Source organism: Rhododendron vialii, chromosome 2a, assembly GCF_030253575.1.
Source record: "Rhododendron vialii isolate Sample 1 chromosome 2a, ASM3025357v1".
Taxonomy (NCBI): Eukaryota; Viridiplantae; Streptophyta; class Magnoliopsida; order Ericales; family Ericaceae; genus Rhododendron; species Rhododendron vialii.
Genome location: NC_080558.1, coordinates 42453420 through 42468034, shown reverse-complemented (window position 1 = coordinate 42468034; position 14615 = coordinate 42453420). Strand labels below are relative to the sequence as shown.

The window sequence follows — 14615 nt, the reverse complement described above, 5'->3', positions numbered from 1 at the left end:
AGTGAATGGGTAGCCATATTAATTGGACGTGCACTTGCTCTTGTAGGTGGACGGTGGACCTAATAATTATTTGTAATCTTGACTTAAGGTTGGGGCCCAAGGTTTCAACACACTACAAGAAAATCGTTCTATAGCAACGGTCGAAAGCGTTGTTAAAAAGCTCAAAAACCGTTGGTAGAGACCCATTTAGGCTATACCAACGGTTGGAGAACCGTTGGCCAAACTGTTGCAATATATCTGTTGCTATAGAGGTATAGCAACGGTTTTATCGAGCGTTAGTACAGATTTTTTTTTACTAACGGTTTCATTAGCGACGGTTATAACCGTTGCTAAAGGCTATTTTTTTTTTAAAAAAAAACAAACCAATGTGTGTCGTAAGCCTCCACGTGGCACTGACGTGGTAGACACGTGTCACTCACGTGCTGACGTGGCTGTTGCATGGCGCCGATGTGGCGCCCGCGTGTCTATAAATAATCTTTGCTCCTCCTGAGATTCGAACCCCTGACCTCGAGTGTATGCACGCGCGCGAACCAACTGAGCTAGCCCATAACTTGTGTGAAATCATAAATCTTTTAATATTTATACTATACTAGCCCGATTTTTTTAATCCTTTTTTTAAAATTCCGGTTTTTAATCCTTTTTTAGTCCTTTTTGTTAAATTCACATAAATTTTTTGATTGGTCAGTCATTACTATGAGATGAGTCTAAAAAATTTAAAAAAATGTAACTAAAAGCATAAAAAATCAATATGGGCGAAAAAATATCAAACAACTAACATTTGTTGTCTTTAGTGTCATCTTATATGATATTTTTTTTCAATTTCGGTCCACAATTTTATACTTTTTTATATTCTTGTTAAGATGAATGATTAATCCCAAAATAAATGATTAGTTTCAAAAATTACCACAAAATACTAAAAAAATACGTTAAATAAACAATACCGGAAAAAATACCACAATAACAATTTAGGAAAAATAGCCCTAACAAAAGCAATGGTCTCGATCATCATGATTGTGTCACGGTCAAGTGGCTAAAGTACGTTCAAGATTGAAGTTAATCGAATATCGATCGCTACACACTTATTGGACAGAAAAACTTATTTTATTAATGAAATTGTGTATCGATAAAGAAATTTTTTAAATCCAATCAAGCCAAATTTGTACGAGAACGATTTAATCAACATGAAAAATAAAATCAATGGTCCCGATCGTTAGTTTAGGTTTGAAAACCGATCGCATGAAAGAAAATTGGTTTTGACGGTATAAAATTCTACTAACGGTTAATGAAAACCGTTGCTATAGTTCAGTTTATAGTAATGGTTATTAAAAACCGTTGCTATAGGCCAATTTTTAGTAACGGTTAATTAAAACCGTTGCTATAGTGTTGTAATCTACCAACGGTCACCTAAAAACCATTGCTATAGTCCTATTTCTAGTAACGTTTCGCAAACCGTTACTATACACCATCTATACCAACAGTTTTTCCAACCGTTGCTAAAAAAATCGTTGGGAGATCCAAATTTTCTTGTAGTGACAATTGGGGTAAATGGCTGGGTCTAAACGGGAGAGAAAGGAGAGTTCTAAAGGGGCGACAAGAGGAGCTTATAAGAGGAGGCAACATACACGCATATAAAAAGAGAATATTCGGATGCAAATCACGGAGGAACGGGGGCTATCATTCTTTGGTGGCAATACTGTTTAAACAGTTTCTTTCAAGCTCTTTTTACCTTCAAGTTTTGAAGTTTTGTTCAATTACTTGCACTCCGATAACTTGTTTTAATTTTTGTTCTTAATAAAAGTTATTCGCTGATATTTGATTAGTTGATATTTGTTTATTTTTCATCTCGCGTAATAGAAGCATGTTTCAAATTAGGATTTCTTTCGTTTCTTGCTTAATGATGAGTGAATAGTCGTATAGGTAGGGTCGTGGGGCGATTAGCACGCTATGACCAATTCGGGCACTGTTCCTATTTCAAACAATGGAAAAAGACAATTTTAGATGGAAAAGTTTACAATACACACTTTTTAAAAAGGATGTATCATATGTACCTATTTTATGGTTCATTCATTATATTTTAATATGTTTCATAACTTTTGTTCCAGAATTCATAACCTTTCGGCAGTACAATTCGTAACATTTTCATTATGATTCATAACATTTTGGTGTATCTCGTAACCTTTATACGATTCATAACTTTTTAGCAATACGATTCGTAACATTTTCTCTCTAATTTATAACATTTTAAGGGGTGCATATGATACACATCCAAATAAAAGATGTGTATTGCAGTCTTTCCCATTTTAGATTGGTAAAATACTTCTCGTAGATGAACCTGAGTATTGTCGAAGCCCATGTGAACGAGAGAATGGGGGGTCCAAAACTCATTCTCTACTGCGCATGGGTAAACGGCAACCATAAGGGTTCGTATCTTGCGAGGTATCTTTTTCAGTCTAAAATCAAACGTTTTAAAGAACACCGATCGGAGCAGATGAGTCCAGGCTGATTGTGAGTGCTATGAACCCTACGACCATACATTCCTTTTAATTATTTGAAAAAAACCCAAACAATTCCGTAAGTTTAGTTAAATCTCAACACCGAATACAAGGGGTGGCTATCTAAGAGTTAGTTTAATTAGTAACAACTCGAGTTTTTAGTCAGCACACATCACCGTCTCTATTTATTCGACTCCGGTTTAGCAAATATTGTGCTACGTCGATCTCCACCTTACACTTGGGACAACTCATTAATTAGGATTATGAAATCGTCAAGCATTAATTATCAATGCTATGTTTGGATGACAACTTTGAAAATTTTGAAAAGAATTTTTGGGGTTATGATGGAGAGAGAAAGTAAGGTAATAATTGAACATATAAGTAATGAGTGGAAATATATAGAAAGAGAAATTAGAGAAATGATTGAATATCATGAGAGTAATGATTAGAAGTATGGTTAATGAGTATTTTTTGAGTTGGGAATTTTTTTTCGAGCTATGATCCAAATAAGGCACAAAACACGTCCTTACCTGTCATTTTCCCATATCTTTGTACTTCGTGTATTGAGTTAATGAAATTTATTTTTGCTGATAAAAAAAAAACTAAATTTGAAATATTAAACATCCAATGTACTGCCCTTTGGGCATTTTTGCGGATCAAAAAAAAAGAACGATGCTACTGGCACAGCAGTTGCTGTACAGCAGCTGCGCACAGATCCCTTTTATGCCCGTTTCGGGTCCCGTAAAGATGATCGGAGCCGCTCATTTTGTTCAAAATACTTCGTTTAAGGTCCCTGTAAAAAATTACCTCAATCCGATATCGGGAAGGGTGTTTACGAATCATCCAACTTTGCTTCAAAATTAAGCCTAAGTTTTGAAGCAAAGTTGGATAATTCGTTAACACCCTTTCCGATATTGGATTGAGATGATTTTTTACAGGGACCTTAAACGAAGTATTTTAAACAAAATGAGTGACTCTCATCATCTTTGCGGGACCCAAAACGGGCACAAACGGGATCTGTGTGCAGCTACTGTGCCAGTAGCATTTCTGAAAAAAAAATCCAATGTACAGATTCATGAACCCAAAGGTCTTTCAGTTGTTTCGAGGGACCTGGTTCCGAATGCCCCAATTTCACCCCAAATTTTGAAAATTTCCAATAGAGTGAATAACAAAATACAAATTAGATGAGAAATATAGGAGGACAAAAGAAAATAAGACCTTGTTTGAGGTGGTGTTCAGGTTTCTTAAAAAAAGAACTTTTAGAAAGAAAAGGTAATTTCAAACTCAAAAATAATATGTTTACGTAAATAATTTTTCTACCAATATGGATCTTGTTTGATAGATCTCATTGAGATCTTTTAAACGGTGCAAAAAAATTGAAAAAATATTTTTCATTTTCATTATATTTGGGGCAAATTTCACTGACCTCCCCTGAGGTTTCTGACACGAACAGAAACCTCCCCTGAGGTTTCTGAAATGACACTGCCCTCCCCTCCTTTACCCCACAATATCAAGGGACCCCCCTGCCGTTAACTTTCCGTTAGAAAATGGATGGAAAAGGTGATGTTGTACTATACTTTTTACAATACCTACACTACTCTCATCAGACTCTTTACCCCTCTCATTTATAAAATATAAAATACAAACATTTCTACACTTTGTGCTCATTTCACTTTGAGATTTTGTCCTTATTTAAAAGGATTCATATTTGTTAATTTTCTGTCAAACTCTTGTGAATTATTGGTTCGTCTTGATAAGAGGAATTGAAAAAAGTAAAAAATTAAGACTTTTACCAAATATTTTGAGAAATTCAATATTTTAGGTAAAAGTAATAAATTTATACTCTTTTGATTCCTCTCGTTGAGACAAACCAATAATCTATAAAAATTTAACGCAAAATTAGCAAATACGAAAAAAATTCAAATATGAACAAAAATCAAAAAGCCTAAAAAACCCCACAAACAAGCCCGCACGAAAAAAAAATTTGTGGGTTTATTTGTGGGATTTTTAGGCTTTTTGATTTTTGTTCATATTTGAATTTTTTTCGTATTTGCTAGTTTTGCGTTAAATTTTTATAGATTATTGGTTTGTCTCAACGAGAGGAATCAAAAGAGTATAAATTTATTACTTTTACCTAAAATATTGAATTTCTCAAAATATTTGGTAAAAGTCTTAATTTTTTACTTTTTTCAATTCCTCTTATTAAGACGAACCAATAATTCGCAAGAGTTTGACAGAAAATTAACAAATATGAATCCTTTTAAATAAGGACAAAATCTCAAAGTGAAATGAGCACAAAGTGTAGAAATGTTTGTATTTTATATTTTATAAATGAGAGGGGTAAAGAGTCTGATGAGAGTAGTGTAGGTATTGTAAAAAGTATAGTACAACATCACCTTTTCCATCCATTTTCTAACGGAAAGTTAACGGCAGGGGGGTCCCTTGATATTGTCGGGTAAAGGAGGGGCGGGCAGTGTCATTTCAGAAACCTCAGGGGAGGTTTCTGTTCGTGTCAGAAACCTCAGGGGAGGTCAGTGAAATTTGCCCTTATATTTGAGTTTGAAATTACCTCCGTTTGAAAAAAAAAATACTTTTTTTGAAAGCGAAACACCACCTGAATGCATAGAAAATGGGAAAAGAAACTAATTAATAAAAGTAGTGCTCATTGATGTGGAACGTTGTACTCCTAATTTTGATTACGAGGGCTTCTCATGTTTGGCTCACAGTTACGAAGAGATAAAAGCTGCGTAAAAGGTGAAAAAAATTTAAGTATAATTGGATAGTGGCAATTTCAGGATTTTGAAAACGAAGGGTCATTTATGTGCATAAATTCTCTTTCCAACTATAAAAAAAAAAAAAAAAAAACCAATCGTAATGACAATCGATAATCTTGTTCGAAAAAAAACCACATCAAAAAGCTCAACAAGCTAGCTTTTCAACTAAAAAATGAAAGATGTCAAATGGTTATGTACAAAAATCTTTTTTCAAATTTCACGGAAAAAAAAGCTCCAGAACTTCTACAATTGAGGGGGAATGAATTCTTTTATTTTGGGTGTGAATTGTGCATTTTGGAGAGTGAGCAGTGATGTGTAAATTCTGCATTTTGAGAGGCAAAAATGATACTCACACAACATGTATATGAGAGATTGTGTAAGTTGTTGTGTTTGGTATTATGTGAGTAGCATTCTCGTTTGAGAGGTGTGAATTTTTTTTATTTTGAAGGGTGTGGGGCGTGAATTGTTTACACTCCTTTACACAATTCACATCCTCAAAATCCACACCCATAAATACAGAATTCACATCCAAATGCAAAACAATATTAATGAAAAAATCAATTTTCTTCTTCTTCTTTTTCTTTTTCCTTTTCTGCAACTCTGCTTCTTCTCCGTCTTCACGCTAGTTTCACGTACTAGCGTCGAACAACCCGCGTGGTGGCTTACACAGCTTCGTTTTTTTATGAGTCCGGTATCAATTACTACAACAAACAAGAGTTTTCATAGCAGATAGCATTTTTTCAAAAATGCAAGAAATGCTATAATAGAGCTGTATTTGGAGGTTAAAATATTGTAGGAAGCGGAAAGCATTTCATTTACTACTCAACAATTACAGCGCGCAATCACTTGGGGGAAATTTCTTCGTGGAGAAATGAATAGTGAAATTTCTTCGTGGAGAAATTATTCATTGCCCTAGGGACAACACGTCACTTTTGCCAACTGTTGCCTTCAACCAATCAAAATTTGCTTAGTGGGTAAAGTTAATTTTTATTCCCCCTCTGACACCCCACCGTCGACCCCACAGCACTTTTTCCACACTTTTCCCGGATTACCCCCGGCTCTCCCCACAGTTGCCTTTGTAGTTTAAAAAAAAAATTTCAAAATCATCAATTTGCAATCCCATGGAACAGAAACGTAATTATGAGAGCTTTAAAGTCAAAATTTAACTATGTCTCTTTAGAATAATATGATCAGAATAAAAATATCTACATACCCATTCAAACGGATTAAAAATTGAAGCAATTAATTTTTTAACAATATTTTTTAATATATAAACGGTTTAAAAAAAAATTAAGTGGTTAAATTTTCACCCCGTTTAAATTGGTGGAATGATCCCAGTAGTGTCCCCAAAGACCTAGAAATTATTCACAAAAAAAAATATGGAGGGAAAATTTGCACCGATTTGCACCGCTTAAATTTGCACCGATTATCTAACTTTTGGGTCAAATCGCAAAAGATAAATCTCTTTTGTGAATTTCTTAGGCCCCATTTCACTAAACTTTTTTAAATTTTCACTCCGCTTAAATTTGCACCGATTTAGGAGTGAAAATTTAAGCTTTTAGACTGTTTATATATTAAAAAATTAAGTATTTCAATTTTTAATCCGTTTGAACGGGTGTGTAGATATTTTTATTCTAATCATATTATTCTAAAGAGACATAGTTAAATTTTGGCTTTAAAACTCTCATAATTAAGTTTCTAATCCATAAGATTGTAAATTAATGGTTTTGATTTTTTTTTTTTTAAAACTAAAACGGCAACTATGGGGAGAGCCGGGGGTAATCCGGAAAAAGTGTGGAAAAAGTGCTGTGGGGTCGAGGGTGGGGTGTAGGAGGGGAATAAAAATTTATTTTATCCACTAGACAAATTTTGATTGGTTGAAGGTAACATGTGACAAAAGTGACGTGTTGCCCAAGGGCAAGGAATAATTTCTCCTCTTCATGGGAAATCTCTTCTGTCTCTTCCTCGTTCCAATTTCAAACCAGGCTATGTTTGGAACTTAAAGAAAAAAAAAGAAAAATAAAAAAGAAGGAAAATGAGAGGAAAATTGGAAGAGAAATTTACTATTTACTGTACTTAAAATTCTTATTTTTTTCGTTCTTTTTCTTCAAATCAAACAATGGAAAATTTTTTTTTTCCAATCCTTTCCATAGGTTCCAAACAGAGCCTAACTCTCTCCCTATCTAAACTTAAGCTTCTGTAATTTCTACTGCAACACGCATGGCGTAGCGAAAGAGCTCCGTCTTTTGAGTTGAACTCTGTCCTCAAAATCGATCTATACAAGTAGATGGACAACCGCTGAAATTCCAATCGATTTGGGAAGAAATGGTGCCCTAAGCTTATCAATCTCATCCTCGAACTACCTCACGAAGACGATCCTTCCGGCGTCACAACCAGTACCGCCTCCTCCCTCCTCGCTGCCGTCGCTGGAAAATCTACTCCATTTTCTCGGAGAGAAGGAGCATCGCCGTTTTCTACCCACTTTGTTTTGTGTTCCACTCAAAGGTTTGGTCCTTGTCCACTTCCAATAATCTGATCTAAATGGGTTTGCTCCTCTCTCTCTCTCTCACCATCGATCTCTCATCCACCTGCAGATTGAACCATTGCACAAACTCAGCCACTTCGAAATTGGAGTGAGAAGCTTTCGATCATGTACAATTAAGCAAACCCAGCCACAAATCCAGTTGTAGAGTGAGAAACATTCAAACATGCACAAACCCAATCACTTCAAAAACAATTTTCTTTATTATTTGACTGACATGTATGTACGGTTAAGCAATTTTAGGGTTCGATTTTGAGGGTTTGTGATTCTGCATTGTTTATTAGAAATTAGGAGATTTTTTGTCAATGTGATTTTGGGGGTTTGTGATTCTAGATTTTGGGGCTTTTGTGAAGATTCATTCCAAACTACTCGCTATTTGTCTCAAAATTCCCTATTCGGAGTTGGTAGTGTATTTTCCTGGATGCCATTGCATTGTGTTTCTAACATCTACGGTATTTTTCAGGTAGCAGCTAGGGTGACAGATGATTCTGAGAAAGACGAGTGGTTCGTTGTTTAAGTTCTTCATTTTGGTTGAGAATCTAGAAAGTAAGTTTATTTCCGCCCAACAGTTTTTTGGATGGCTCCTTGTCTTTTTTCTTCTTAGTTCTCTTCTCGATTTTTTTTTTCTTTTGACCAAGGAATAAGGGCAAGTGAAGCTTGATTCGATAACTTTTGGAAGTGAAATCGAGTTATACACATTTCTAATTCCACAGTTTGGTTGAGACACTCCCTCACATTGGATGGTCTAGTTAGTTTGTTGAGCGAAAAATGGCTATTACTTCTTGCTAAGTATTGGAGTGAAGGTCTCCAATGAAAACCAGTAGTTTGATTCTTCTTTTGTGGTGACTGGTATGATTTTACGAGAAGCAGTTCAATGTGTGTTTGCTCCTTTTTCATTTGAAATCCCATACTCGATTAAAAATCCTCCAGCATACTCTTACATGATTCTAGTATTGTGGTTTCTTCAATTTTGGAAATGATTTTTGAGAATTAGAGCAGTTTATCTCAATTATTTTGGTTTCTGTGTTAACTGGATCAAATGTGGGCTACTGCTACCTCTTATTACTGATGAGATCGATCTTTACAATGTTGATAATTTCAGGAAGTACAATCTGCCTATGTCACAGATCATATCTTTCCCAAAACGGATGATATCTCATGGGTTCAAGATTTCCGTCTTGGAGAAAAGGTTTTAGCTCTGTATCCAGATACAACTGCATTATATAAAGCAACTGTAGTCCAACCTCGAACTATAGCAACTGCATTATGTGAAGATGGATCTTTGCCTCAAAGGGTTGTACCCTTTTACAGGGTAGTTGGTCCTCCCGGTGGACGTAGTCAATAGTTTTCCTTGTTCCCCCATAGATGTGTATAGGTAAATATATGCAGTTCATATGCATTTCTATCTACGTAAACGTTGTAGGTATGTGGCTGTGTTTAGATTTAGATTTATGTAGGGATTAGTTGGAGAACAAGAAAAGGAAGTTTCTTGAAGCTATTTTCTTTTTCTGTCAGTTCGTTTATAACATTTATCACTTGTTTTATTTTTGTCACTAGAACCAAGTATTCTGGATTTTTGTTTTCTGCCTTTCTGGTGTTAAAAGTTCATTTGCTAGGATTTGCATTTTGCAGCATTCGAAAGAATGAGTACTTGGAAGTTTGATGGGAAGAAAAACCAATATGTGTTTAGATCACAAGAGTGCTTATCAATGATCACTACAACAAATATCACTTTTCATAGCTTAAGTTTATATCGTTCTTTTGGGAATGCTATAAAAACGTAGCAATATTTTGGAATGGTTTTGGTTCTAAGTGTGCCTCCACCTGTTATGCTATTTCTGGTTCCAAGTGTGCCTCTATCTGATACATGTATAGGAGTTACTTTTTCAATCTAATTTGCTCCATTTTGTGCCTGGTTTACTCCTAAAAAAGTGTGTTCATGAAGTTCATTTTTTGGTCTTTGCTCCATGTTACTTTCAGTCCCATTTGATGTCGTTCTTTAGCTGGTAGCAACTTGGGGCTGTTTAACCACTAGATTGATGTAAAAGCTTTAGTTTTTTCTAGTTTAGTTGTAACCATGTTGGTGATTTGTCCCATTTGCTGTCTTTTGCATATTACAAGAGATATGTCTACTATCTCAAGCAACTGTGTTTGCATATCTTTTTGAAGCACATATTTTCATGATTAAGACTTGTATCTCTCTCTGTTTGAATACTTCTTCAAAACTTTTGATCTCCAAGTGTTGAACCATCTAAAGGGCATGTTACTAGTTGGCTTAATCTATGTTAGCTCTTTGATATGTCGAATTATCAATTTCAGCTTTGAATAAGTGTCCTTCAATTTCAGATTTGTCAATCAGATATATGGGATTGATGCAGCATCTGGAGCTGCTATTTCAGTTTTGAATATCTCCTTGGGAGATCACGTCTTTGATCTCTGTGCTGCTTCTGGTAAGTCTGCTTTGTAATTAGCTTAATGGCCAATTCATTTACTCTTTCAGACATGTACTTCGTTTGTTGATAGAAATAGTCAATTTAGATTAATACCATGTAGGGGTTCACATTCTAGAAATAAGTTTATGAAAGGCAAGAAAGAAAAGTTCTAGTGTCTAGGCAACCCCACTACGTCACCTTTCCTTTGTTGCTCTAATAAGTTAGCATAAGGTTGAAGATATATAGTTGGCCCCAATGCACAAGATAGTTGGCATTACCTTGCATTTCAAAATCGAAATAGGATTTTCTTGCATAGAAAGTAGGATCGAACTTGTCAAGAATTGCAAGTAAAAAATTGAGTTTGCCGAAAATCGATTTCTTGCTTGATTTTCAGTTTAGTTATCCTCGTGATTTGTCTTTTTATAAATTAACCTAGGATTTGGTTTGTTTAGTGTACTTGCTTCTTAGTTACAACCATTTCATAAAGTCATCACGAGAGTGTTTATGAATGATGAAATCAATAACTGTGGGATCATCTTCATATAGTATGTGGCACTACAACAAATTATACTTGTGACAGAATAGAGTTATAGCGTGCATTTGAAAATTCTATATATTGTGGTGAATATATAGCGTTTGGTTTTGTAGTTCATTGTGTTTCTAATATCTTGTGTGTTCATTTCAATAATTTATAATTTTTTTTGGGGAAGAGATAATGCCACAACAAAAAACTTTAATGCCACGACAGGTTGTGATGTCTTGACCTTTATACCCTTGCAAGCACCACGATCCTGACTTTTTCTCTCTTTGGATCTTACACTTTCTTCTCGATTCTCACGTCCATCTCGCTCTCTGATTCGAAAGGAGCAAGCTCAGACTCACAACACAAGATACCTTCAGCAAGATGGGAATTCCCAACCGACACCCTTACAGCGAGACCGAAATTCTCAACCGACACCGATTCGAGGAACTTCTTAAGATTACAGATCAAGATTTCTCTCCTGGGGGTTATGATAATATCGTCATACTTGCACTTCAAAGGTGGGAAGAGGTCGGAAAGGATAAGGACATTGAGAAACCCATCCAAAGAAGGTGATTGTGTTTCGATTTGCGATTCAGGAGATGGATAACAGAACGAGGTGTGAGAGAGCCGGACATGGAGGGGAATGAGGTGCTAGAGTCTAGAGAAGACGGAGACAAGTTGTATAGAGTTGAACATCTCTGGTCAGATTTTGATTGTCACTTGTTAGAGCTCTGTTTCTTGTAATACACAAAAAAATGGTGCTTTGTTAGTAATGAACCCAGATTATATGGTACAATACACAAAACTACACAGAGATCAAGGTGTGGAGCTTTATTGATATTGTGAAGGTTCTTCAATCCATTTAGGTTTTGTGTCCAAGAAAGGTTGGTCGGAGTTTGGGATTCGGACGGGACGGCGGTGTTTCTTGCTTGTTGGGAGACAGCTGAGACGCTGTAGAGAGAGAGAGAGAGATCGAGAGGCCCATATGTGATTCCAAGGTAAAAAGGGAATATGCAAACAATGTTCGTGCCACTAAAGAATTTTGTCATGGCATTATCATTTGCCTTTTTTTTGATGGGCTTCAATAATTTATATTTACAAGTATGAGGATGGCTTTGGGAGCAGAAAGGGGGTATAAGCTTGGCAAAGAAGTAAGTTTCAAGTAAAGAAAATCTGCGGAATGAAATTGTTGATTACATTTTGAAGAAGGGGGATTTACATTAGTTTTTTCAATGGCTTCAATAATTTATTGTACATTGACATTTGGATATAGTTGGTGTTGAATGAAATAAATCATTTTTGTTTCTTAAATGAAATTACCATGATCTTATTTGAAAATATTAGTATATTAGTATTTATAGAATATTAGAAAAAAAATGCCAAAAATTGGCTATATAGCGTTCATTGCAAGTTGTCAAAAGTTATACTCCCTCCGTTCCAAATTGAGTGCTCCTTTTGGAGATTCTAACTATTTAAGAGAGCATGCAAAGATTAAACATACAATACCTATCATTTCCACCATTACCCATATATTTTACTTATTTTATAACACTTATATTCATCTATGAGGGGCACTTTCGAAAAATCACTAAATTTTTCCTTCCAATTTTGGAAAAGACCATCTTTTTGGAACAACCCAAAATGGAATAATGAACTCTCAATTTAGATCGGAGGAAGTATAAAATAGCGGGCAAAGAATGCTATGGAAAGTATAAGATAGCGTTCTTGAATTTATAAACAAATAAAAAATGTGATTGAGCTTGACCTATATTTTTATAAACGAGTATGAACAAGTCAAAAGTCGAGTCAAGCTCGAGCTATTTTGTTCGTCTAGCAGCCTTACTTATCTATTCACATAAAGTCACAATTCATTTGAAAAGATGTTGCAACGGTTCTCAAAATTACCTCTCTTAAGAGAAAAAAGAAAATTTCAAAAATAAAAAAATAAATGAAAACCCATTTATTATTTGAAAATCTCTGACAAGGCTAGTGGTAGAACGATTCTAGGAGTGAAAAGAAAATAAATTTTTTTATAAGGTGTGCAAAGAACATGGAACTAGATATTTTGGGTTCAAATAGAATCATTGTATTTTGATATTTTCCACCACATGTAGTAGGACAATTATTGGGTGCTCTTGAGGCACCGTCACGTGGTGCTCCACCAACTATATCTAAGAAACATTATGTGGGGGTGTGAATTCTTGAGGCATGAATTCTTCAAAGATGTGTGAATTTTAGGGGTCTAAAAAGTGATCAGAATAAAATAGTAAAAATATCTTAAAAAAAGGTCTTGATGGGATAGCACTACAAAAAGGGGGTTCGAAGGGATACATGCAAAAAATGGGACCGGCCGGTAATTTTCCTATTTTCCAATTTTCGCCCTATCATTTGATCTATTCTCATCAAATCTCTCTACAAATTCAGTATCCAAAAACAGGCCTAATGAAATTTATATATAATACCAAAAAAAAATACTCCTGCTCTTGGCCTGATCAAGCACAGCCCAGTCTATGGTTCGTGGGGAAACGATTTTGGTTAGTGGGGAAACGATTTTGGGAGTGAAAAGAAAACTTAAAAAAGTTTTCCAATTTTCTTGTACGAAGAGCTTAACATGGAGCTAGACACAGCAACTATATATGTCGCCTTCAAACGTATTCTCTATTTTCTGTGGATGCAAATTGTTAGTATTTTGTTTCATGTACGTACGTGTTAATTTATGATGAGCATAAAATATCAACACATAGAAGTCCCATATCACATATTGTTAGTCCCAAAATGCGCATAATTGCCTATGATTATTATAACTTTCATCACTTATATTGGGTTGTCGTTTTTGCAGGAAAAAGATGAAGGTAACTACGTTTTGGCCGTCAAATCCAGAAAGCATGAAGTCAAATTTTATTTGGTGTCAAAGATGAGCCCGTGGTTAAAATAGTCAAGCGCGATCTGAAGATATGAAGCCTGGAGAATTCTGCATGATCAAAATTGAATTAAGTTTTCTTAACTTTTATGTGATTGTATGCACGTGGCCCAATTCTTGGGCAAAGTTCATTGGTGATCATGGAACCTGATTTTGGAAGGAGTTGAACCCAACCTATGACTTTCCTTTAGTAGGCACGTGGATTGTATTATAGAATCCTAAAAGAAGGGAAATTAAGAGTTAGGGAAGGAAAGGAGGATTCTATTTCCAAAAGAGTTCTCTTGCTCTCATTATTTAAGGATCAGTAGGAGATATCACTTGAGTACTTTTTTCACGCAGCAACACACCAGGAAGCCACGCCTAGCTACCACGAGCGACGGCAGAGAAGAAAGAAAGCTAGGGAAATTTCTAATCTTTGTAAGCTTAGTTTCATGGAGTTCTATTATTATTTGATCATGTTTCTGTACTCCATGAGCGGCTAGACTTTTAACTAGGGTTGAAGATGAAACTCCATTAATGACTATCAATTATATATTCGTGAGATTTGGTTTTACCTGAATATGTGGTATGATTTTGATTAAATTGTTCTTACTCCAATTCAATTGTTAGGGATAGATTCTAGATATGAGTTCAATCATGTTTTTCTCATGATTTGGAATTGTCTTTGGCATTGAAAGCTGGTTTTTCATCGTTAACTATAGAACTGGATATTTATTGTGATTTGATTAAATCGGATACAATTAATGATTTGGTGTTATACTTGCGAGCGGAGAGGAACATAGACTTTTTAAAGAACTTTCACGATGATATTTTACATGGTAACAGAATTAGCTTTCAGATTATCATGAAGAAATTTTGTATAAAGTTAATGATCATGAATATATAATGATACGAGTTAATGGGTGTGGATTCCGAAACCTTAGTATTTTTCC

General features: G+C 35.1%; 1 long non-coding RNA gene across 1 annotated transcript; it reads left to right on the top strand.

Annotated features, from left to right (window-relative positions):
- The first annotated feature begins 8224 nt into the window (after window positions 1–8224).
- LOC131317857 (uncharacterized) lies at window positions 8225–10338 on the top strand. Its single transcript, XR_009197420.1, has 3 exons — window positions 8225–8354; window positions 8911–10070; window positions 10168–10338. It is a non-coding gene; the product is annotated as an uncharacterized LOC131317857 (long non-coding RNA).
- Window positions 10339–14615: the final 4277 nt, after the last annotated feature.